Consider the following 27,084-nt stretch of genomic DNA (forward strand, 5'->3'; position numbering starts at 1 on the left):
TGAACTCGACGAGTTGTCCATACAGCTCGACGAGTCGGATGAAGGTTCATTCGATGTTCATATCGAAGAGGAACTCGTCGAGTCGTTGCCAAACTCGACGAGTCGAGTCGTGGATAAGGACGAGTAAAGGGTAGGGACTCGACGAGTTGACGACCCAACTCGGCGAGTTAGGTCAACTGGAAGTTGACTTTGACTTGGACTTGGTTGGGGGTAAAATAGTCATTTTACCCTAAGAGTAGATATCAGATTCTGACTGAGTGTTTTGTGGGGATTATAGCCGGAGGATTTCCGAAGCAGCAGTAGACAGAGGTTTCCCGCACAAATTATCAGCAGCTACTCGTACGAGGAGAGTTACCTTCCAGTAGCGGTGGGTCTACGGCCACAATGTCGACCCACTAGTAGGAGTTGTATGTTAGATGATTGTCTTTGTGATATCATCTAGGTTTGCTACTACCTGATATGTTATATATGATAGTAGTAGAGTTCGGTTGTTAGGACCAAAGGATAGGTCAAACACCCCAGATATGTCTGATAGTATGTTATGATATGTTTATATGCTGGCATGATATGTTATATGTGATAGTGGTAGTAGGAGGGGAATAGTCCCCAAGTTCGGTTGATAGGACCGAAGGGTAGTTCGGACACCCCAGATATGTCTGATAGTATGTTTATGTTATGATATATGTAATAGTAGTAGTAGGGGGTCGAATAGTCCCCGAGGGTCGGTTGTTAGGACCGACGGGTAGGTCAGCACCCCAGATTGGCTTGACATGGGTAGGTCAGCACCCCAAAATGGCTTGACACGGGTAGGACGACACCCAAGAATGGCCGCAAGGGTAGGTCGGTACCCCAGAATGGCAGTACAGGTAGGTCGACACCCCAGAATGGTCGTACCGGGTAGGTCGGGCACCCCAGAATTGCCTGACAGTATGTATGCTATGTGATTGTTTGGTATGTGGTACGATGGGGGAACTCACTAAGCTTCATGCTTACAGTTTACAGTTTTGGTTTTAGGTACCTCTTCAGCGAAGGGGAAGGAGCTGGCATGGTAGCGGCCCATCATACACACACTCATTGTTTTCCGCACTATGGATATTCTGGGATTGTACTCTGACATGTTATTATTTTGTGACTTGGGTTTTTAGACATGATACATTGTTTTATGAGATGATGTGATTTCACAGTATTTTCTTATGAATGTTTTTATGAATCAGTTAATTAAAAAAAAGAAATTTTTGGACTTGAAAAATGGGTCGTTACATTATAGTTATTATATCAATCACATGCCATTAATAACTAACAAACAAGTGGATTTCAAATACTTCAAAATTGTTTACCAAACAAACTCTTTAAAACATTTCATAAACTAACATCAAGTCATCTATTATTTTAAATAATTAAAACTCCTTTTATGTCAACTCTTTTATTAAACTCTTTCAAACTTATATATTGTCAAAATCATGTCTATATAGATATAGTTATATAAGTAGGGTTGAAAGGACTCAGGACTAATAACTCGCTTTAATTCCTGCTCCTTGTTTGGTTGTGGACTTAGAGTATCCGGTTGTTTGTCCAAGTGTCGTTTGAACCTTAGTTATATATTATGTATATGTATATAGATATAACAAGTTTTATCTTAGTTCAACACACTCAGTCGTTCAAACAACATTACTAGTAAACTATAATTGGTATAGTTTTGGAGATTACTACTCACTATTTCTAGTATAATGAAACATGTATGAGTCAGTTCATTCATGAGTCAATACAAACTTACTATTACGAGAAACAGAAAGAATATACTATGATGAGAAACTAAGAGAACATACACTATACTATACAAGAGTTCATACTATACACTAGTACAGACAGAACATACAATACACTAGAACATAGTATACAAAAATTAGAATACTATAACATTAATGCGAGCCACTACTTCATGGCATGGTAATCTTCGGTTGTTTCACGTTTTTTAACCAGAGTCTCCTGGAGGGAGAGCGTGAATTTGTGTATAGATCTATACAGGACTGGCCGTCCTACACCTTGCTGCTAGCTACAATGGGACTTGCAGGTCTACGGGTGACGAATGTCATACCATTTCGACGTCATCGAGCGTCGTGTCTTACTATTCGATCAAGTATGGTTACAATAATATCACATTTTACCTTAATTAATTATTGTTTTAAGGTAGTTAGTACAATAGTAGTTATTATATACAACACTGTACTTTATAAATTTCTCATTGCATTCACATTGTGATCTTCTCACATAAACGGTAATGTAAAACTATATTTTTGGTAATGATAGTCACATTTGGGAAAATACACACTTATACAAACAAAAAAAACATAGAACATTTTGACCTTGGTAGAAGGCTACTTTTTAGTAGAAAATATAGGATTTTCTAGGTGTAACAAACATTTACTACATATACAAACATATACCAACATTTACAAACATTTTCTTCAAACTTACAACATTGACACTAAAATCTTATGAACTCACCAGCTTAAATGTTGATCCTCTCTTTCAAAATAACTTGTATTCTCAGGTCATTAGAAGACAGGTACCGATGCCAGATTTTGAGAATACGGAGCTTTCAAGACTCGTCTTTATTTTGATCATTCATTTTTGGTGTCTTACTTTTATACAAAACACACTTGTATTAAATTATATTATTAATGCAATGGATGATGTTGTTGCTTGTTTACTATTATGCATTGTTGTGATACTATACATGACGTCCTCCGCCCTCGAATGTTTCCGCCAATTCGGTTTGGGGGTGTGACATCTGGCTAAAAACCATAGTTTTCAGATGTGCAAAAGACTTCGACTTTTTATATGATTAATTTAAGATTTGCTTTTTAATTTGTGTTTCCATTTACCTGATAGATCTCATTTTATGCATCTTTTATGGTATTTTTTATTATCATTGAACATCATATTTTGTATATTTGCATGCCATTTTTCTAAATAATTTATAGGTCATGTCTCTTATCAGAATTCCCGTACTGCTTGCATTTTTGCGTTAATTTCAGATAGTTCGAGTGAAGTAGTACTTTAGGAGCAGTTGGATGCATATTTGGAGCCTAAATGGATTTGGAACTGAAGGAGTATGTTGATGAATGCTTGGAAGATGTTTTGGTCAAGAAGCATTCAATCGAGTGGATCATACGAAGATAGATTGCTACAATCTAAAGCTAAAGGATGTTGCTGGAAGCTTTGCCCCCTGTCAGTATTTTGACCATATCTTATGAACCGTAACTCCAATTGACGAGATTCAAAATTTTCTAAAAACTAGATATAATTTCAGACGACTTTCATGTTTGTGAAAAAGGCCACAAGTATGATCACATGTTTTCCATGAAGTTTCGCAATGTCAGAATAAGTCGTCTGGAAGTCATCTGAAGTAAAAACTCAAAACTTGCAATTGCATATGGCATACCTGTGATCGCATAAATGGCCCAAAGATCTATAAATGTCGAAAAAAGCACCCTACATCAATTAGGGGCAAATTTAGTAAAAATTCAAAAACCTGCAATCCCATTTTTCGGTTTCTTTCTCCGGAAGTTTTCGTCTTGCATATGCATACGATCCTCATTATCATATTCAAGAGTTAGACGATTCCAGACGGCAGAATACCTTTCTAAAGATGATTTCAGATGGCGGAATACCCTTCGGAAGACGATTTCTGATACCTTTCAGCGACTTTTGGAGATTTGAAGACTATGAATCATCTTATCCGTTTAGTTTATCTAGATTTGTTAGTAAATGTTTCTTTTTTCTAGTTTAGTTTCACTTTTAGCTGTAACGTCCGTGTTTCTAGGCTAGACACTAATAATGATGTAATAGTCTAGGTCAACCTTTGTAACTTGTTTTGAAATAATAAAGATTTATTATTTGATTATTATGTGGTTTATACTTAATTATTATAATTTAACGAGTTATTGATAAAAATAAACGTCAAAAATAAATGTTAGATAAAGCCTGTATCTATGAAGAAAGTTGTAATGGTTGAAATAAGGATTTCGGATATATAAAGAATACCAAAATCTGAGTTATAACGAAGAAGTTATGACCTGTCGAAGTTTCGCGAGAGAACCGACATGACGTTGTGTGACGTAAAAAGTGAATTTACGATAAAGTGCTTTTTAGCCTTAGCGATCTAAATAAAAAGTTGTAGTATTCGTTAAACTGAGAGTGTGCATCAAAAGAATGCCCAAATCTGACTTCGTATGAGGAAATTACGATTTTTCTAAGTTTCAGCTTAGTAGTAAACATCTAAAAACTTGAATTTTAGAACCAGTGATTTTTAGCCGATACAACCTAAACGAGAATCGAAGGTCTCGTCAATAGTAGTACAACAATAAAAAGACAGACGAAAACGAACGTCGGATGAAGAAGTTATGAATTTTTAACGGATTTTTCTGTCCCAGACTGTTAAAAATAATAATATTAAAAATAAAGTCAAAATTAGCCGACGAAGTCTAAACAAAAGTTGTATAGTATAATTTCACCTACGCGTGCATATAAAAACGTCAAAAATGGAGCTCTTGTGCGAAAGTTATGGATTTTTGAAGTTTGGGGCACAAAATCCGAGAAAATCCCAAAATCCAAGAAATTTCGCATGGCCAGGGTTCGATCACGTCACCCTCGCCCGCGAAGAGCCCCGTGTCCAAAGCTGCTGAGTCACGAAGTGCGGCCTCTCCTTCTGACGCATGGACCCTTGCCTCGCACCTGCCATCTGCTCCTCCCTTGCATGCGAGCCACATGCTCTTTCCTTCTCCACCTTCGGCCGAAGCTTCTCACCCTATATAAGAGGTGCGAATCCTCCCGGTTTATTTTTACAAAATTCACACTTTTCACCCCAAAATCTATATTTAAGCTATTCCAACATCCCCTGAAGCCTCGAGATCATACCTAACACCCGAAGAACGTCCCGAAGTGCTCGAATACCCCGAGAAATTTATATTTTCGGTTTGACGCTCAAACTTCACAAGGCCCGATTTTTCATTAAAGCTCCTGGTCTCATCAGAAACGATCATTTTAAGAAACGAAGTGTTGCCCGGTTATCATTAAATCAAGTGAGTGTGTAGTTACTTTCATCTTACACATTGATATGAAGTATTTTCTATAAAATACGTGCTATGTGTAATTATATTGTTCATTTATTTGAGATGGGTGTTTGAATGAATGTTTTATACATGTATTAAAACGATTTAAACTGTATATGTATTTTTATCTACAAATATGTTAGGTATAACAATGGTTGATGGAATAGTTGGTGTGTGTTAAAATGATGAGAGGCCTCGATGTTGTTGTTGTTGTTGTCATCTAGCGGAGTATAGATGACGACCACGGACCTTTTTAGATAGTCCAGTGGAACGCTAGCAGGTTCGCAACGTGTCGGTGAACTATATGTTCGCTGGTGTACTCCATCCCCCTCATGGTTGCCTTAAGGACATGTATGGCTGTGGAATCCCCTTAGCAGTAGTATCCATCCCGATGATGATCCTTAGGCTAGGTCCCTTGGGATAGGTGTTTAGGGACCTAAAGTGAGGATAATGAGAATGTGTAATCAGGGTTATTGTTGGTTGATGAAATTAATAAATTTATTGTTGGTCGATGAAATTAATAAATTTATTATTATTTGTGGGTTGAAAACCCTATATGCTCACCACGCTCTCAAGCCTGACCCACTCAGCTTTTTATATTACAGGTAGTGGACCTAGAGCATAATTTGGATGAGGACGAGAGATTTTGGATTATAGGCCAGTAGTTGTAAATAATTGTTGTAAGGCTTATAATGTACTTTTTATGCTTTTGGTCTGTATCGATGTGGACATCCCAAGGTTTTGATATATAATGAAAATATATATTTCTTTAAGAAATGTTTTGATAAATTTTTATCATGTTTTGTTTTGGGGACAAATTCTGCAACATCTTTTAAAAAGAGATTACTTTGATTTTATTTTAAAAGCATAAACTAAATCGGTCTTTTCTGGCCAAGAAATTTGGTGATGTTACAATTGGTATCAGAGCATTAGTTTAAGTGAACTAGGAGTTGAGAAAATGGATGCAAGTACAAAGATATTATGACTTACAAGCCGTCAACTTTCAATGGAAAAGAAGATCCTATCGGAGTAATGGATTGGATCTCGGAGATGGAACTGGCCTTCATGACATGTGGTTGTCAAGGCAAGTTACAAACCATATTTGCAGTGCGTCAGTTCAGAGATGGCACTGTTTGCTTGTGGAATACTCTAAGGAAGACCCTAAGCCCTATTGAGCCACTACAACTGACTTGGGCAGAGTTCTTGGTGCATTTCTGTAACAGCCCGGATTTCCAGGTATCTTTTATGCTTATGATTTTAATGTTGGTGAGGAGACTCGACGAGTTGGAGCTCAGACTCGCCGAGTAGGATCGCGGTTCTGGACGCGGGTTCACGCCTGGACTCAGCGAGTCCGAAGTATGGACTCGGCGAGTCCGCGCTGTTTAATGAAACCCTAATTTCTCGGGTTTGGGACCTATTTAAAGGGCCTTAAGGCTGTCATTTGTGCTCACCAGTCCCCTGAGTGAAACCCTAGCGAGTTTGAGTGTTTGGAGCAAAGCAAGAAGCCATTGTTGATTTTGGAGGTGTAATCTTGCAAGGGAAAGGAAGCAATAGCTAAGGAGAATCAAGAGGAGCCACTTCCTGAAGAGTTGAGGTCGAGAACATCAAATTTGAGGTACTATCTTCGAGCTATTCTCTGTTATGTTGGTGTTTATGTTGATTTAGGGCTTATTGAGCCCTTTTGTGGCTAGATCTAGTGCTTCCTTGGTCCCTTAAGCGATTTAGGTTCTAGATCTGGACCCTTGGAGGTCCAGAGTGTCCCTTTGCCCAAGCTTTTTATGAACCCATGGGGGTTTTGGATTGGGGTCCTTGTGTTTGAGGCCAAAACACCATTTGTGAGTCAAGGAGTGTGTTATGAGCACCAAGTCTTGGACTTTACGTGATGAATATGCTTAGGAGGGCCAGATCTATGAGTTGTTGGAACGGATCTGACCTCAGAAGCAAGTTTGAGTTGATGCATGGCATGGACTCGCCGAGTCTGTTCTTAACCACTCAGCGAGTGGTCCTGCCGAGTTATGGGTTAACTCAGTGAGTCAGGGAGAGTTGGTGAGGGTTGACAGGTGGACTGAGTCGAGCTGGGACTCGCCGAGTTGTTCTTGAGACTCGGCGAGTTGAGTCGGGGTGGCCCCGCGATTCTTACCAGGTGGAACTCGTCGAGTCAGGGAAGTACTCGACGTGTCAAAAAGGGAATCCTAGAGAGTTGGGGAAAACGTCTAGACTCGCCGAGTCGCCCTAGTGCACTCGCCGAGTCCGGTCAAAGTTGACCGTTGACCGTTGACCAGAGTTGACCAGTGTTGACTTGATAGGGGTAGTCAACCCTAGTTGAGAAAGTGTTAATTAGAGGTATATTGTGTTATAGGAGGATTATAGCTCGGAGGATCGAGCACGAGTGATTTTCGGGACTTTGCTAGTTATCGAGATACGCGAGGTGAGTCTTCTCACTATACCTTACCTTGAGTAGGTAACCAGAGTTATGTGATAGAGTATTTGTATGCTATGTATGTTATGTGTTGTACTGCATTATTTCTATGTGATTTATGTTGTGCATGTTTACAGAGTTAGAACCTGAGGGTTCACAGAGTTTGGGTGCACGGACCCACAGAGTTATAGCCTTGAGTGGCTATTATGTGTTTTATGTGGTACTTTGGGGAACTCACTAAGCTTTGTGCTTACAGTGTTAGTGTTGTTGTTTCAGGTACTAGCGATGACCGCGGGAAGGCGCCGGCTTGATCTGTACACACGCATGGGATTTTGATATAGATATGATCTTGGGATTTTGTATGATGTGAATTGAGATTTGAAACTTAATGTTTTATGGAAATTAAATGAGAAATGTTTTTATATTTGTGAAAAATTATTTTTGAAAATTCACGGTGTTACAAGTTGGTATCAGAGCCTTGGTTTGAGGGATTCGAGTACACCTTCGGGCATGTTTGAACTCAAATTGAGGATTTGAGATTTGTTTTCAAAAAGAGTAAAAGATTTTTGAAAAACACAGAGCAGAGATGTGTCTACGATCAGTCCGCGCCCGAACGGTGATTTCCCAAAATACCTTTATTTTATGTGATATTGATATTGATATGTTGAAATCCTCATGCTAGAGTAGGCTAGGTGTTCCTATTAGGACTAGAGTGGCCTAATTTGTGATACCTTAGCCTAGGAAGAGGTGAGCTGCTATGAGATGCTTGAGAGTGAGTAGGTAGCAGCGAGGGGCTTATGAGAGATCTATTAGAGAGTGGCCTATGCATGATAGAGTACTTGGGATTTGGGATCCAAAGAGGAGGACTTGGGGTGTATTCTGATACGGTGCGGACAGTAGTATTGGGCCCGTACTACTGAAAGCACCGGAGCGGTGTACAGCCTAAGTAAGAATCTTTGGAATACCAAGGATCAAGGAGGAAGAGTTGACGAGTGTGAGTATGCTCGTATGGGTTCTAATTTATCGTATGTTGTATTTCAGAGGTAGATCATGGTGAGGACACGCTTGATGCCTGAGAGCAGTGGTATCAATGATGAGGAGATCCGCCGGATCATCCATGAGGAGGTGGCTGCGGCCATCAGGGCAGAGATACTGGAGATGTTTGGGTCTATTAAGACCATGCTGATAGAGACTTTTGACGAGCGTTATGCCGCTCTTTCTAAGGCTGCTGTTGCGGCGGCCACTGCAGCTATTGCTGCCGCAAGGTGGTGATGCATTGCTGTTCCGAGAGTTCAGCAACACAAAACCACCAGAGTTTGATGGGACTCAGGATCCGGTGGCAACTATAAGGTGGATATCTGACATTGAGGGGTGTTTCTTCACTTGCTCGTCTCCTGAGCATTTGAAGGTCCGGTTCACGCTGAACCACCTTCGCTTGGGAGCGAAGGACTGGTGGAAGTTTGTGACGGCGCATTTCACGCCTGCTGAGATGACGGCAGTGACGTGGGAGAGGTTCACTGCCATGTTCCGAGATGAGTACGTTCCCCAGGTGGAGAGGGAGCGTTTGGCCCATGAGTTTCTGACCCTCAAGCAGGGTACTAAGTCGGTTACGGTGATTACCAGGATGTTCCACGAGAGGGCGATGTTCTGCCCTGAGCACGTGTCTACGGAGCAAGCACGTATGAGCCGCTATCTGAGTATCTTGAAGCGGGACATTCGGGAGTTCGTGGCGAACTCCTCATACCGGACATTTGCCGAGCTTCAGGAAAATGCCCGGAAGAGGGAGATTGAGCTTGAGACTCAGGCCAGAGAGGAGGCGGAGTCTAAGGGGAGGGATCGGCGATCGGCACAGTCTCAGCCGGCAGCCAAGCGGGCCAAGCCCCCTGATCCCAAACCAGGGAGCCAGAAGGGCCGCACTTGTGGGAAGTGTGGCAAGGGTCATGACGGAGTCTGCAGAGCGGGATCTTGCTACAAGTGTGGCAAGGAGGGGCATATGGCCAAGGACTGCCCCAAGGGGTTTGCGGTGTGTTTTCACTGCAGCCAGACCGGACACCGGAAGGCGGAGTGTCCACAGTTGCGAGGATCATCTCAGGGAGCACCTCAGGGATCTGCCCATACCGCCATCAGAGCTACAGAGAGTCGGACAGTGAAGGCCAAGGCGCCGAGGGCACGAGGGAGAGCCTTTCAGCTGACCACGGAGGAGGTCCGCGCAGCGCCCGATGTCGTGGCTGGTATGTATTCTTTTATGTATTTATTTTTGATGATTGAGATATTATGCTTATGTTATGTTGTGCGTAGGTACTTTTCTTGTGAATTCTGTACCTGCCTTGGTGTTATTTGACTCGGGTGCGAGTCGGTCTTTTGTATCTTTGGCCTATAGTCAGCATATCAGTGTTAGTCGTGAGGCGTTGAGTCGGCCTCTGAGAGTCTCCATAGCTGACGAGAGAGTGATTTATGCCACGGAGGTTCTCCGGGGATGCGTGTTAGAGATTTTCGGTGTTGAGTTCCCGATTGATCTGGTTCCTATTGCGATGGGAGATGTCTGTGTCATTGTGGGCATGGACTGGTTGAGCAGATTCGGCGCAGTTATAGATTGCGAGCGTCAGTTGGTGACCATACGAGACCCTAATGGGGGAGTTCTTTCGTTGTACGGCGAGGGTACACGTTCGGGATCAGCTTTTTGTTCGGCCGCTAGGGCGAGGCAGTGTCTACAGCAGGGCTGTAAGGGTTTTGTGGCGTATGTGATGGATACGCGAGTGGCTTCCGAGAGGCCGAGTTCACTTGAGGAGGTTCCGGTGGTGCGTGAGTTTCTAGATGTCTTTCCTGAGGAGTTGCCAGGTGTGCCTCCTGTGAGGCAAGTGGAGTTCGGTATTGATTTGGTTCCGGGGGCCGCGCCTATCGCTAAGGTGCCTTATCGCCTTGCACCTCCAGAGATGCAAGAGTTATCCTCGCAGCTTCAGGAGCTGCTGGGGAAGGGATTTATTCGGCCGAGCAGCTCGCCGTGGGGAGCGCCTATTTTTGTTCGTCAAGAAGAAGGATGGTTCACACCGGATGTGCATTGATTACCGGGAGTTGAAAACCTGACGGTCAAGAACCGTTACCCATTACCAAGGATCGACGATTTGTTCGACCAGTTGCAGGGAGCATCTTGGTTCTCCAAGATCGATTTGCGGTCTGGGTATCATCAGGTGAGAGTGTGGGATGAGGACGTCCAGAAGACAGCGTTCAGGACGCGTTATGGGCATTACGAGTTTGTGGTGATGCCTTTTGGGCTCACCAATGCCCCGGCGGTGTTCATGGATCCCATGAACCGAGTATGTTGGCCGATGTTGGATCGGTCGGTGATTGTATTTATCGATGACATTCTGGTATATTCGAGATCTATAGAGCAGCATGAGGAGCATTTGAGGGAGGTCCTTGGGGTTCTGAGATCGGAGAAGCTTTACGCAAAGTTCTCCAAGTGTGATTTCTGGTTGCGGGAGGTCCAGTTCTTAGGACATCTTGTTAACCAGGAAGGGATATTGGTCGATCCGGCCAAGGTTGAGGCGGTGATGAGTTGGGAGGTGCCGAAGTCACCCTCTAAGATCAGGAGTTTCCTAGGGTTGGCGGGGTATTATCGGGGATTTATCAGGGATTTCTCCAAGATTGCAGTGCCACTCACCAGATTGACCCGGAAGGGTGTTGCTTTTTCATGGGGTCCCGAGCAACAGGCCTCCTTTTAGACATTTCGCCAAAGGTTGTGCGAAGCCCCGGTATTAGCTCTCCCGGAAGGGATGGAGGATTTTGTGGTATATTGTGATGCATCGATTTTGGGGCTGGGAGCGGTGCTGAGGCAGAGGGGGCATGTGATAGCATATGCATCGAGGCAGATGAAGCCTCATGAGACGAGATATCCCACCCATGATCTAGAGTTGGGGGCAGTGGTTTTCGCCCTCAAGATTTGGCATCACTACTTGTATGGGGTTCGGTTTACGATATACACGGACCATAAGAGCTTGAGGTACTTGATGGATCAGCCCAACCTAAATATGCGACAGAGAAGGTGGTTGGATGTGGTCAAGGATTATGATTGTGAGATCCTGTACCACCCAGGCAAGGCTAATGTGGTAGCCGATGCGTTGAGCCGCAGGGCGGAGAGCACTCCACTACGGAATGTATGTTTGAGATTGACCGTGATAGCTCCAGTATTGGACGCCATTCGTGGGGCACAGGCCGAGGCTGTGCAACCTGAGATGCAGAAGAGGGAGCGGGTTGTTGGTTTGATTTCAGAGTTTGTCACCGATGGTCGGGGGCTTATGACATTTCAGGGGCGTATCTGGGTGCCGTTTGTAGGAGGAACGCGTACCACTTTGATGGAGGAGGATCATCGGTCGAAATTTTCGATCCATCCAGGGGCCACTAAGATGTATTTGGATTTGAGAAAGGAGTATTGGTGGCCCTGTATGAAGAGGGATGTCGCATGGTTTATTGAGAGGTGCTTGACCTGTCGTAGGGTTAAGGCCGAGCACCAGAGGCCGTATGGCAAGTTGCAGCCTTTGGAGGTTCCCAAGTGGAAGTGGGAACAGATTTCTATGGATTTCATCACCAAATTGCCGAGGAATGCCAGAGGAGTTGACGCAATTTGGGTGATTGTGGATAGGTTGACGAAGAGCGCTCATTTCCTTGCTATCAGTGAGAGTTCTTCAGCAGAGAAATTGGCGGAGGTGTATGGGAGGGAAGTGATATCTCGGCATGGGGTGCCGATCACGATTGTTTCAGACCGTGATGTGCGTTTCACTTCCAGATTCTGGAAGAAGTTTCGTGAGGAATTGGGTACTAGACTGCATTTTAGTACCGCATATCATCCCCAGACAGACGGTCAGAGTGAGCGGACGATTCAGACGCTTGAGGACATGCTCCGAGCATGTATGCTGGATTTCGGGGGTAGCTGGGATGCGTATATACCCTTGGCAGAGTTTTCCTACAACAACATCCATCATTCGAGCATTGGGATGCCACCCTTTGAGCTGTTGTACGGGAGGAGGTTTCAGACCCCCATTTGTTGGGGAGAGGTTGGGCAGAGAGTGATGGGCAATACAGAGATCGTGCTTCAGACGACAGAGCAGATTCAGCAGGTCAGACAGAGATTGTTGACCGCTCAGAGCCGACAGAAGAGTTATGCAGACAGACGCCGGTCCGAGCTTGAGTTTCAGGTCGACGATCTCGTTCTCCTGAAGGTCTCTCCTTGGAAAGGAGTGATTCGATTCAGGAAGAGGGGCAAGTTGGGGCCCCGATATATTGGCCCATTCCGTGTGATCGCGAGGGTAGGCCGGGTAGCCTATCGTTTGGATTTGCCAGCAGAGTTAGGGCAGATTCACAACACTTTTCATGTGTAGCAGCTGAGGAAATGTATAGCCGATGAGTCGACCGTGGTTCCATTAGAGGATATTCAGGTGGATGCGAGCATGAATTATGCCGAGAGACCAGTGGCCATCAGAGATTGGAAGATCAAGGTTCTGAGGAACAAGGAGGTACCCCGAGTGTTGGTTCAGTGGCAACATCGGAAGGGATCAGAGATGACCTGGGAGCCGGAGCGTGAGATGCGTGAGCAGCATCCGGAGTTATTTTCAGAGCGAGACTTCGAGGGCGAAGTCTAGTTCTAGTGGGGGAGAGTTGTAACAGCCCGGATTTCCAGGTATCTTTTATGCTTATGATTTTGATGTTTGTGAGGAGACTCGGCGAGTTGGAGCTCAGACTCGCCGAGTAGGATCGCGGTTCTGGACGCGGGTTCGCGCCTGGACTCAGCGAGTCCGAAGTATGGACTCGGCGAGTCCGCGCTGTTTAATGAAACCCTAGTTTCTCGGGTTTGGGACCTATTTAAAGGGCCTTAAGGCCGTCATTTGTGCTCACCAATCCCCTGAGTGAAACCCTAGCGAGTTTGAGTGTTTGGAGCAAAGCAAGAAGCCATTGTTGATTTTGGAGGTGTAATCTTGCAAGGGAAAGGAAGCAATAGCTAAGGAGAATCAAGAGGAGCCACTTCCTGAAGAGTTGAGGTCCATAACATCACATTTGAGGTACTATCTTCGAGCTATTCTCTGTTATGTTGGTGTTTATGTTGATTTAGGGCTTATTGAGCCCTTTTGTGGCTAGATCTAGTGCTTCCTTGGTCCCTTAAGCGATTTACGTGATGAATATGCTTAGGAGGGCCAGATCTATGAGTTGTTGGAACGGATCTGACCTCAGAAGCAAGTTTGAGTTGATGCATGGCATGGACTCGCCGAGTCTGAAGAACAGACTCGACGAGTAGCTTGAAGATTGCCCTTAACCACTCAGCGAGTGGTCCTGCCAAGTTATGGGTTAACTCAGTGAGTCAGGGAGAGTTGGTGAGGGTTGACAGGTGGACTGAGTCGAGCTGGGACTCGCCGAGTTGTTCTTGAGACTCGGCGAGTTGAGTCGGGGTGGCCCCGCGATTCTTACCAGGTGGAACTCGTCGAGTCAGGGAAGTACTCGACGTGTCAAAAAGGGAATCCTAGAGAGTTGGGGAAAACGTCTAGACTCGCCGAGTCGCCCTAGTGCACTCGCCGAGTCCGGTCAAAGTTGACCGTTGACCGTTGACCATTGGCCAGAGTTGACCAGTGTTGACTTGATAAGGGTAGTCAACCCTAGTTGAGAAAGTGTTAATTAGAGGTATATTGTGTTATAGGAGGATTATAGCTCGGAGGATCGAGCACGAGTGATTTTTGGGACTTTGCTAGTTATCGAGATACGCGAGGTGAGTCTTCTCACTATACCTTACCTTGAGTAGGTAACCAGAGTTATGTGATAGAGTATTTGTATGCTATGTATGTTATGTATTGTACTGCATTATTTCTATGTGATTTATGATGTGCATGTTTACAGAGTTAGAACCTGAGGGTTCACAGAGTTTGGGTGCATGGACCCACAGAGTTATAGCCTCGAGTCGCTATTATGTGTTTTATGTGGTACTTTGGGGAACTCACTAAGCTTCGTGCTTACAGTGTTAGTGTTGTTGTTTCAGGTACTAGCGATGACCGCGGGAAGGCGCCGGCTTGATCTGTACACACGCATGGGATTTTGATATATATATATATATGATCTTGGGATTTTGTATGATGTGAATTGAAATTTGAAACTTAATGTTTTATGGAAATTAAATGAGAACTGTTTTTATATTTGTGAAAAAATATTTTTGAAAATTCACGGTGTTCCAATTTCAAGCGCAAGTACTGCTCATCCCAAAATCTACTTGAGTTGGAAAACCAATTTCTGACGTTAAAGAAGGGAAGTATGATCATTGATGAATACACCAATAACTTCATAGACAAAATGGAGTTTGATTTGCGTATTGTCCCAGATGAGCTGACAAAAATTGAAAGGTACACAAAGGGACTTCCATGGGAGTATGCAGTGCCAGTGCGTCATGCACTTACTCTGGAGGCAGCTATCTGGGTTGCCAAGTCTGTTGAAGATATGATTAAGGGGAGAGCCACCAGCAAGGTTGAAGTTGGTGAGAAGAGAAAGTTTGAAGGAACTTCAGGTTCCAACAAGAAGGGCAAGTTCTCGAAGTCTGGTTTGAGGAAATTTGGAGGAGGATCCAAATCGAAGTGGTGTGAGAAGTGCAAAAAGAAGCACTCTGGGAAATGTGACAAAGAGGTCACATGTTATAAATGTGGAAAGCCTGGGCATTATGCCAATGAATGAACCTTTGTTAAGAAAGTATGTTATGGGTGCAACGAAGAAGGGCACATTTTGAAGGACTGCCCAAAGAAGAAAGAGGCAGCAAAGCCCGATCTCCCACCAAAGCTAAAAGCCAAAGCTTTCCAGATGACATTGGAAGCCGCAAAGGATGCCACAGATGTCGCTTCAGGTACCTTTCTTGTAAATGGGTTGACTGCCAATTTATTGTTTGATTCCGGAGCAAATTATTCCTTTATATCACCTAAATTTGGTGAAAGACTAGCATTGCCTATAGAAAAGCTAGATGATGCCCTGATTGTAGAAGTTGCTAGTGGAAAATTCATGCCTGTTAGCGATTGTATTAAGAACATTGTCATCGACTTAAACAGAAACGAATTCCAAGAGAAGCTGTTACCCATCGAGTTAAATGGTTTTGACATCGTTCTTGGGATGGATTGGCTAAGCGCCAATGATGTCGAAATATTGTGCAAGAAAAAGATAGTAAGGGTAAACCCGCCTGGAAAAGAGTCATTTATGGTATACGGAGACAAACACATAGTGAATTCTAGAGTCATTTCCCTGATGAAATCCATAAAATGTTTGTCTAAAGGATGTACATCATACTTGGCGTTCATGATCAATGCCAAGAAGGAGAAGAAGGAAATGCACAACATACAAGTGGTGTGTGACTATCCGGAAGTCTTTCCCGAAAATCTTCTTGGATTGCCCCCTGATAGACAAGTTGAGTTTAGAATAGACTTGTTACCAGGAACAACACCAATAGAAAAAGCACCATATCGGTTAGCACTGACAGAGATGAAGGAGCTTATTACACAACTTCAGGAGTTGTTGGACACGGTTTCATTAGACCTAGTTCATCACCCTGGGGAGCTCCGATGTTATTCGTAAAGAAGAAAGATGGGAGCTTGAGAATGTGCATAGATTATAGACAGCTGAACAAGGAAACAATAAAGAATAAGTACCCGTTGCCAAGGATTGATGACATGTATGATCAGTTGCAAGGTTCGAGTTATTTCTCAAAGATTGATCTTAGGTCAGGATATAATCTGCTAAAAGTAAGAGAGCAGGATATTGAGAAGACTACGTTCAGAACAAGATATGGACACTATGAGTTTTTGGTTATGTCATTTAGACTAACCAATGCTCCTACAGCCTTCAGGGATTTGATGAATGGGATTTGTAAACCATTCCTTGATAAATCTGTGATAGTATTCATAGATGACATTTAGATTTACTCGAAAAGCCAGGAGGAGCATGGTGAACACTTGCGAGAAGTGTTAGAAGTATTAAAGAATGAGAAGTTGTATGCGAAGTTCTCCAAATGTGATTTTTGGATTCAAGAAGTCCAATTTTTGGGTCATGTGGTTAACCAAAAAGGGATAATGGTTGACCTAGCTAAGATTAAAGCTATGACAAAGTGGGAACAACCAAAGAGTCCTACGGAGATCCGAAGCTTTCTAGGATTAGCTGGATATTATCGAAGATTTATCCAAGGTTTTCTTCGATAGCTGCTCCATTGACAGTTTTGACCCACAAAGGAGCTACTTGTACTTGGAGTGAAAAGCATAAGGAAGCCTTTGAGAAGTTAAAGAAGAAATTATGTGAATCACTGATTCTTTCTTTGCCCGAAGGAATTGAAGACTTTGCAGTTTATAGTGATGCATCTGGATTTGGGTTAGGTTATGTTCTGACCCAAAAGGATAAGGTGATAGCATATGCATCGAGACAATTGAAAGAGCATGAAAAGAACTACCCCACTTTTGATCTGGAGTTGGCAGCGGTAGTATTTGTCCTAAAGATTTGGAGGCGTTACCTATATGGCACAAAAATCAAAATTTTCACTGATCATAAGAGTCTTCAATATCTCTTTAATCAGCAAGAATTGAACATGAGGCAACGGCGTTGGCTAAAGTTACTCAAGGACTACGACTATGAGATACTTTACCACCCTGGTAAAACAAATGTTGTCGCTGATGCTCTTAGTCGAAAGGTAAACCTTGAAAAGAAAAGGGCAAGAGCGTTGAGAATTAAAGTTGTCTTGACAATTGTGGAAAGTATAAAGAAAGCTCAGGAGGAAGCTTCAGAGAAGAATGACTAAAAGGAAGAACGTTTGGGCAAAACGTTAGTGTTCGGTACAAACAACCAATGGTTGATGGTATTCCAAGACAGGATTTGGGTACCTAAGACGGTAGGATTAAGAGACATTCTGATGGAAGAAGCTCACAAGACCATATACTCGATTCATCCCGACAGCACAAAAATGTATAAGGATTTGAAACCCTACTACTGGTGGTCGACGATGAAGCTCGATGTTGGAAAGTATGTGGCCGAGTGTATGACATGTGCGAGAGTTAAGGCACAACACCAGAAACCTAATGGGAGTTTAGAACCTTTACTTGTACCCATGGGTAAATAGGAAGACATCACTATGGATTTTATGACTAAACTACCCAGAACAAAGAGCAGCCACGACATGATGTGGGTGGTCGTCGATCGATTTACACAAAGTGCGCATTTTATAGCAGCCAATGAGAAGTGGTCTATAGAAAAGCTTGCAAAAGTTTACGTGAAAGATATAGTGAAAGCTCATGGTGTTCCTTTAACGATTGTATCAGATCGTGATAGTCGTTTCACGTCGCGGTTTCGGAGAAGTCTACAAGAGGAATTGGGTACAAAATTGTGTCTAAGTACAGCCTACCATTCGCAAACTGATGGTCAAAGCGAACGAATGATTCAAACATTGGAGGATATGCTACGAGCATGTACCCTGGAACTCCATGGTAATTGGGATGAACACATACCTTTAGTACAATAATAGTTTTCACTCGAGCATTAAGATGATGCCTTATCAAGCTTTGTATGGACAAAAGTGTCGAACGCCATCGTGCTGGCTGGAAGCTGGGGAAAAGCAGTTTATGGGACCTGAGATAGTCCATCAAACTGCTGAAAAGTTGAAAGTGATTCAGGAAAGGATGTTAGCAGCTTAGGATCGTCAAAGGGCTATGTTGAAAAGAAAAGAAAACTAATAACATTCAAAGTTGGTGATTCGGTTTTACTTAAAGTCTCACCATGGAAGGGACTTATAAGATTTGGTAAAAGGGGAAAACTGAGTCCAAGGTTTATTGGACCGTTTAAAGTTCTTCAAAGGATTGGGAACCAAGCTTACAAGCTAGAACTACCAGAAGAACTAGATGGTATTCATAACACTTTCCATGCATCTTATTTGAGGAAATTCATGGGAGATGTTCCCGACATAATTCCAATTTCTGAATTAAGGTTGGATGAAAGCAAAAGGCTAATCAAAGAACTAGAAGCAATCGTTGATCGTAAGACTAAAAACTTACGATGCAAGATGGTCAATTTAGTGCTTGTGCGATGGAAACATACGAATGGGCCAAATCTCTCGTGGGAAATGGAGAGTGACATGATGAGTCACTATTCGCATTTGTTTGCTGATGTGTGACTCCAAGGACGGAATCATCCTAAGGGGAGAGAATTGTAATGCCCGTGTTTCTAGGCTAGGCACTAATGATTATGTAATAGTCTATGCCAACCTTTGTAACTTTCTTTGAAATAATAAAGATGTATTATTTGATTATTATGTGTTTTATGCTTAATTATTATAATTCAATAAGTTAAGGATAAAAATAAGAATCAAAAATAAATGTTAGATAAAGCCGATATCTATGAAGAAAGTTGTAATGGTTGAAATAAGGATTTCGGAGATATAAAGAATACCGAAATCCGAGTTATAACGAAGAAGTTATGACCTGTCGAAGTTTCGTGACAGAACCGGCATGACGCTGTGTGGCACAAAAAGTGAATTTATGATAAAGTGCTTTTTAGCCTTAGCGATCTAAATGAAAATCGTAGTATTCGTTAAACCGAGAGTGTGCATAAAAAGGATGCCCTAATTTGACTTCGTATGAGGAAGTTACGATTTTTCTAAGTTTCGGCTTAGTAGTAGACAGCTAAAAACTCGAATTTTAGATCGAGTGATTTTTAGCCGATACAACCTAAACAAGAATCGAAGATCTCGTCAATAGTAGAACAACAGTAAAAGGACAGATGAAAACGGACGTCGGAAGAAAAAGTTATAAATTTTTAACGGATTTTCGTGTCACCGTCTATTAAAAATAATAATATTAAAAATAAAGTCAAAGTTAGCCGAAAGAGTCTATACGAAAGTTGTAGAGCATAATTTCACCTATGCGTGCATATAAAGAACGTCAAAAATGGAGCTCGTATGCGAAAGTCATGGATTTTTGAAGTTCAGGGCCCAAAATCCGAGAAATTTCGCATGGCCAGGGTTCGGCCACATCACCGTCGCGCATGAAGAGCCCCGTGTCCAAAGCTGCTGAGTCATGAAGTGTGGCCTCTCCTTCTGAAGCTTGGACCCTCGCCTCACTGCCACGTGCCTCGCCTCGTTGCCGCGTGTCGTCGCCTTGCACATGCCATCTGCTCCTCCCTTGCATGCGAGCCATGTGCTACTTCCTTCTCCCCCTTCGGCCGAAGCTTCTCACCCTATATAATACGTGTGAATCCTCCCGGTTTACTTTTCCAAAATTCACACTTTTCACCCCAAAATCTATATTTAAGCTATTCCAACATCCCCTGAAGCGCCGAGATCATACCTAACACCCGAAGAACGTCTCGAAGTGCCCGAATACCTCGAGAAATTTATCTTTTCAGTTTAAAGCTCAACCTTTGCAAGACCCGGTTTTTCATTAAAGCTCCTAGTTTCATTGGAAACGATCATTTTATGAAATGAAGTGCTGCCGGATTATCATTAAATCAAGTGAGTGTATAGTCACTTTCATCTTACACATAGATATGAAGTGTTTTCTATAAAATATGTGTTATGTGTAATTATATTGTTTGTTTATTTGAGATGGGTGTTTGAATGAATGTTTTATACATGTTTTAAAATGATTTAAACTGTATATGTGTTTTTATCTACAAATATGTTGTGTATAACAAGGGTAGATGGAATAGTCGGTGTGTGTTAAAATGATGAGAGACCTCGATGTTGTTGTTGCTGTTGTTGTTGTAGTCATCTAGCGGAGTATAGATGACGACCACAGACCTTTCTAGACCGTCCAGTGGAATGCTAGCAGGCTCACAATCTATACGTGTTGGTGAACTATATGTCCGCTGGTGTACTCCATCCCCCTCATGGCTGCCTTAAGGACATGTATGGCTGGGGAATCCCCTTAGCAGTAGTGTCCATCGTGATGATGATCCTTAGGCTAGGTCCCTTGTGATAGGTGTTTAGGGACGTAAAGTGAGGATAATGGAAATGGGTAATCAGGGTTATTGTTGGTTTATGAAATTAATAAATTTATTGTTGGTTGATGAAATTAATAAATTTATTATTATTTTTGGGTTGAAAACCCTATATGCTCATCAGTCTCCAAAGCCTGACCCACTCAGCTTTTTATATTATAGGTAGTGGACCCAGAGCATAATTTAGATGATGACGAGGGATTTTGGATTATAGGCCAGTAGTTGTAAATAACTGTTCTAAGGCTTATAATGTACTTTTTATGATTTTGGTCTGTATCGATGTTGACATCCCAAGGTTTTGATATATAATGAAAATATATATTTCTTTAAGAAATGTTTTGATTAATTTTATCATGTTTTATTTTGGGGGCATCTAGATTACTACTTTTCATGTGATAAGTTTTCAGATCTGATTTTCGTTTTGTGCTTCTATCTAGATTTTTCCGTTTTGAGCTTAATGAATGTTTGACTTTTAGTTCTTGTTAGTCTGATCACCTAACTATGGTGTTTATCATTCCAGTTAATCAGTTAATAGAATTTGTAATTGTTCTTGTCAACCGGTGAAAAGTAATTAGTATAAGATTGGTCCCATTTTGGGATTTAACTCTGATATAAACTGAAAAAATTATACCTTTATGCTTCCAAGCTTGTGATAAGTATTGGATATTGTTGTGAATTATGCACAGAACTTAATGCAATTTTTCTAGTTTAATTAAGAGCTTGTTTAATTGAATAGTAAAAAGTTAGGGTTAATTCAAAGAGCTTGTTTTGGGTAACTAATTTAGGTAAAAGAGATTATACTAGATCTTGTTAATTTTTCTCAATGAAAGCTTACATATAACACATTTCAAATAACCAGATCTGAGCTGATTGCATGATTAGGAAAGTCGCAGCAGAACTGAAGTTGTTTTTAATATTAATATTCATTTAATTTAATATCATTGCAAAAAAAAAAAAAAATTTGTTAATTCAAAAAACCCGTTTTATATTTGATGTCTCTTGACTAGAATGTGCTTTATGCAAAAAGGCATTGACTGTTAGGCTGTGTCCCTGTGGATTCATCCCTGCTTCCCTGTGCTATATTTGTTGGATATAGTGTCTAAGTCCATACCTTTATTTGGTAAGTACTTGACCCGACACAACATGGTCCATTTAGGTTGCATGGCATTGCAATACTTGGATAGACAAAATGAGAGAATAAGGCACTTATGATTATTAATATATTATAAGTTCTAATATATTAATAATAGTATTATTTAATTAGTCTTGATCAAATATTAATTTAAGTATTAATTTGGTGATCAAGTTGAAACTAATTAAATATATGGGGTTGATTATGATAATCATCTAAACTTTTATAGTGGATTAAATGATCCAGGGTTTATAGGTTATGGATATAACTATTTGGAGCTCCATGGATAGTCCATGGCAGTTACAAACCCATGGGTCATGAGAATGGAAGAGTCATGACAATTATGAGTCTTCATGATGAAACCCTAATTATGACACCACTATAAAAGGGACCTCATGGCTAGGAAAATCAGACACTAGAGTATTCTTGTGAGGGCATAGCCAATTTTGAAGTGTAGAAGTATTCTCTCTAGTTATTCCAAGGTTTTAGTGTTGTGTGAAGCATTTGAGGCACAACATTTGGGGTGCTAGGCTCACAAAGTCTTGAAGGAATCCAAGCAACAACAAGGTATGTATTTCTACTAGTTTTATGTTTTATATAATCCCCATACCATGCTAGTTAGGAAATAACCTTGAAATAGATTTGCATGTATATAGAGAAAACATAGATTCAAGGTTATTAGGGTTGCATGTACACTTAGGAAGTGTTAGAATGCTCAAAACCCATCAGTGGTATCAGAGCCTAGGATTGTTTTCTGTATACTTAATGCAAAACTGCTTGAAAATCGAAAAATCTGCTCACTAACGACTGGACTCGCCGAGTTCATGGGGAGGACTCACCGAGTCCATGAACAAATTCATCCTACTTGTCGAGTAGGATCATGCACTCGACGAGTAGGAGCGTGTTAGGCAGATTTTCGTGTTTTGTTGCTGGAAATGGATTAAAATCATTATCCTAATCTGTTTTGGACTTGTAAAATCTGGTTTTCAAAATGATAATGATTATGTTAACCCATTTTACATGGCTTTTATCAATTTTCAAGTATTGTGTATGTTTATATGATTTCTTGAAATTGCTTGACATGAATTTGTGTTCTTATGAGTTTTTAGAAGATCATAAGAATTATGTGTAACCTCCATGTGTGATTAATTCATGATCTTAATGGCAATGATGGTGTCCATAACTTGTCCTCAAGTTGTGGATAACCAAAAGTGACTTCTTTAAATTGTAATTAAAGAACTAAAGAGGTTTCACAAAATGAAGAGTCTTCATTTTTATGAACCATTAAAACTCATAAGTCACAAATTGAAGAGACTTGGAATAGTTTCAATTCTTGCCCTCAAGTTTTGGAATTTGAAAAGCCTTACACTTTAATTCCAAATTAAACCTTAGATTTTTAAAAAAGTTTAAAAATCAACACTTATACTATTATTATAATTTATTATATAGATATATATAAGAATATGTCATTCTTACCGTTAGTAGCCCTCATTCACGAAGCCAGTCTATAAGGGGGGTATAAGGTTGTTGCCTATAAAATGGTAACTTAATGGGTGTCCACTCTCACCCACCGCTTCCTTGATCGGTGGAGGGTCGTTAGCCAAACGGGTAGGATACGACTTTAAATTCTCATTAAAAGTATAATGAATTATAAAGTAACTATACATTATAAATTCTCAATCTTAGTTACTTTAGGAAAATGTGAAATTGGTGCTAGCCCATAAAATTACACTTTGTACCTTATCAAGTCGTTAGTGGAGCATGTGTGGTTAACCGGCACACTAACATGGACTAGTAAGAGTGGAAAAGGGTAACTCGACTTTATTATAGATCAGTGGAGCATGTGTGGTTAACCGGCACATTGATTAGGTAATATTGTTGCGGGTACCAAGTTAATTTGTGTGGTTATTCACGCCTTGTTTGTGATCCTCGGCATCCCAGTCACAAACTTGAAAGGGCACAATCAAGATTAAAACATGCCATTGAAAGTTCAATGTATCTCAAAAGATCTAGGAGTTTCAAATCCAATGAAAACTTAATTATATTTCGTTTTTCATGGTGGAAATTGGTAAATCGTCATTTACCTACCTTTAACTATTTTATAATTTGGATTACGGCATCCCTCTTCCAGTTATAAATAGGTTATTGGGTCCTAGCCTTAATATTTCGTATTGGGTGTTATATTACTTAGTTTAAATTAACTAACTTGAATTTCTCCCATTATAGATGTCTTGTTTGGACAACTAATGAAGATGATATCCCGAATAGCAATCAAGGTGAAAGATCAATCCCTTTGTTGTGCATTAGTGGGACTGAAAAACATACTTCACTTCCTTCACCTACTCCAATAAATCTCCCTATCCCACGAGTTTCAAGACATGATAGGTTCTAAGTCGCTCAATCCCTATTAGCAAACAAAGTCTATACGTGCTTAGGTCTTGGAGATTAAGTCATGTATTGCCGGGAGAGTCGGGTGTCGAAGTCTCAAGGTAGCTGGCTGTTGACTTGGTCACTCCCTGATGACAGATCACGACATGACCCTTAATGATCTTACCTATTTGCTTGATGATGCTGAATCAGCAATGATTTGGGGCATTGGTAAAGTAAAATTTGATTGGAAGATCAACTTCCCAAACTTCCATGGAGATTGACAATGGTAACATTGGAAGTCTAGAAGAACTTTCTCTTCCCAATTGAAAGAGATTGACCATAGTCAACTCGGTTAACAAAATGGTAAAGAGAAAGGCTAAGTCTGTGATAGTCCCGTGTACCGTTTCCAAAGAGTCCATATGTTTCTGTTGCCAAAGGAAGGGCATTGGTTGCGAAGCTACTAAATTTACCTAAAAGTCCATAAGGATAGTAAAGTCAAATGTTTGACTCTACTTCAGGTGAAGTCCATTGTCTAACTCTATTAAGTTTCTATTCTGAGATTCTTGTTGCATGATGTGACTGGGTCACATGTTGATGTTTTAAGAATCAAAGAAAAGTGAAGAAACTTAAAGGAAGTATATGCTGATTCTGATCGCGAAGAGGGATTTTGATCGCATGGTTCGGTGATCAGAATTTTGAGTTGTTACTTAAGAGTTATGATATATTTCTTAGGAGTAGATAACAACAAGGTTTTCATATGGGTTGTAAGGATAAGTTTTCCGCAAAGTTTTAAAATAAAAGAAAAATGGTTTTGATTTTATTTATTTTTAAGTATCCTTACAATGGCATTTGTGAAAAAGGTTGTTGCTTATATGTTTCCATTGATAAGCAATAGGGGTAAATGGATTTGATTCTTTCATTAGTGGTAGTGTCATAATTTACGTAATAAGGAAAGATTCTCATAACCTATGACAACCCGATATTTCAAGGCAATATGATGGAACGCAAGTCAAATTTAGGTCAAAATTTAACTTTCCTAAAATCTTATTTGGGTTAAATAAAGTAGTAGGAATCGTATCAAGGTTTTCATTCATATAAAGAACCCTAAAATCCGAGTTATAACGAAGAAGTTATGACCAACCGAAGATTCTCGGCAAAACCGGCAATACTGATAGACGTAAAATGCGAAGTTTCAATACAATAGTTTTTAGCCTTAGGTATCTAAATAAAAGTGTTAGATATCATTAAACCGTAAATGTGCATAAAAAGAAGATCCAAATCTGACTTCGTATGAGGAAGTTGTGATTGTTCTAAGTTACAGGTATAACAGTAGACAGCTAAAAACTCGAAATAGAGATCGAGAGACTTTTAGCCGACACGATCTAAATGAGAATCAAAGGACTCAACAATACTAGCGCAACGGTAAAAAGTCTGACGAAAACGGACGTCGGATGAAGAAGTTATGGAACTTTAACGGACTTTTCCTGTCCCGACCTATTATAATATAATATTAAAAATAAAGTCAAGATTTGCCGACGGAGTCTAAACGAAATTTGTAGATCGTAGTCTCACCTACGCGTGGATATAAAGAACGTTGAAAACGGAGTTCGTATGAGGAAGATATGAATTTTTGAAGTTTACTAATTAATTAAAATATAAATTTAATTAAAATCCGGTATTATCTGAAGAAGGAGTCATCAGACCAATCCAAGTTACGCCCAGCGTACTCGGATGCTAGGCTCCGGTTCGTCCATGTCGCTCGGATGCTTCGACCGAGGATGCGGTCATCCATGACGTCTCGTACGCGAGGCTTCCAGACCCTATAAAAGGGATGCGAGGGTGCCGGCCAATTTTGCTCATTTCCTTCCTTTCTCGCGCCGAAGCTCTGCGTTTCAACCCTTGGAGCCATCCCAAAGTCCCGGTTTTCATATCCAAGTATGGAATGAAGTTTTACGCTCCCAAGATTCCCGAGAATCTCGAGAGATCTTCTTTCTCGAGTAGAAGTTCTGCTCGATTTTCGTCTCGCTTTCATCAATCAATCAAGTGAGTTCATACCCCTATAATCCACACTTTTAAATGTTTTGTAAATGATTTTATATGCTTTTAAGGGGGAATACAAGTAAAACACACGATTATTATTGTATGTTATATAAAGTTTCATTATACACTTTTTATCAACGGAATCACATGTGATTTATAACTATTATAAGGAAACTTTCATATGCAAAATGTATCACGATAACATCATATCTTTTGAAATGAAAAGTGTTGTTATTATTGTATAAATCAAACACACTGCTTATACTCTATGTATATGTGTCCATCTTAGGCACTACAAAAATTATATCTTTCATAACAAGTGGACATTTCACTAGGGATTACTATACAAACGAGACACACTTTTAGAAAACTATAATAGGTATAGTTTTATGAGAACATCACGAACTTTTATATACTAGAAATACTATTGCAAGGAGATACATTCATATACAAGAATAAATGAACATTTTCATAGATACTTCAAATAGTTTTCACAAACGTTTTTACATGTTAAAACACTTTTAGAAACTGTCTTACAAACTGTATGTTTCCTTTTTTAATCTGTTATATTTGTGCTTCAAACAAAGGTTTTCTCACACTTACACTGTAATGTCAAACGGTCTTTCTAACCGATTTATAAACTGACATCAAGTCATAAATTCTTATTTATTAAACTTTTCAAAAGTTTTACAAAACTTCTTTTATGCTTTTATATTATAAATTGCATGCCTCTATATGTATAGTTATATAAGAAATGTTTAAAATACTTAGGAAGGCTATCCACCCTGTTTCCTTTTCCTCGATTTGGATGTGGTCTGGTGGGATACCGGGTACTCTTCCGAAGGTCGTTTAAATATTAGTTATATATCATGTGTACATATATGGTCATAAATGTTCCATCAGTTAATTCAGTTCCGATACTCTTGGGTAGCAAGGGTGTATAAACCTACTTGGACACTCATCAATTACATTCTAGTAAACTATTATAGGAATAGTTTAGGGTATACAAAACATTATCCCTATTA

The sequence above is a fragment of the Lactuca serriola genome, chromosome 3 (assembly GCF_051521515.1).
Source record: "Lactuca serriola cultivar US96UC23 chromosome 3, Lser_US96UC23_V15, whole genome shotgun sequence".
NCBI lineage: Eukaryota > Viridiplantae > Streptophyta > Magnoliopsida > Asterales > Asteraceae > Lactuca > Lactuca serriola.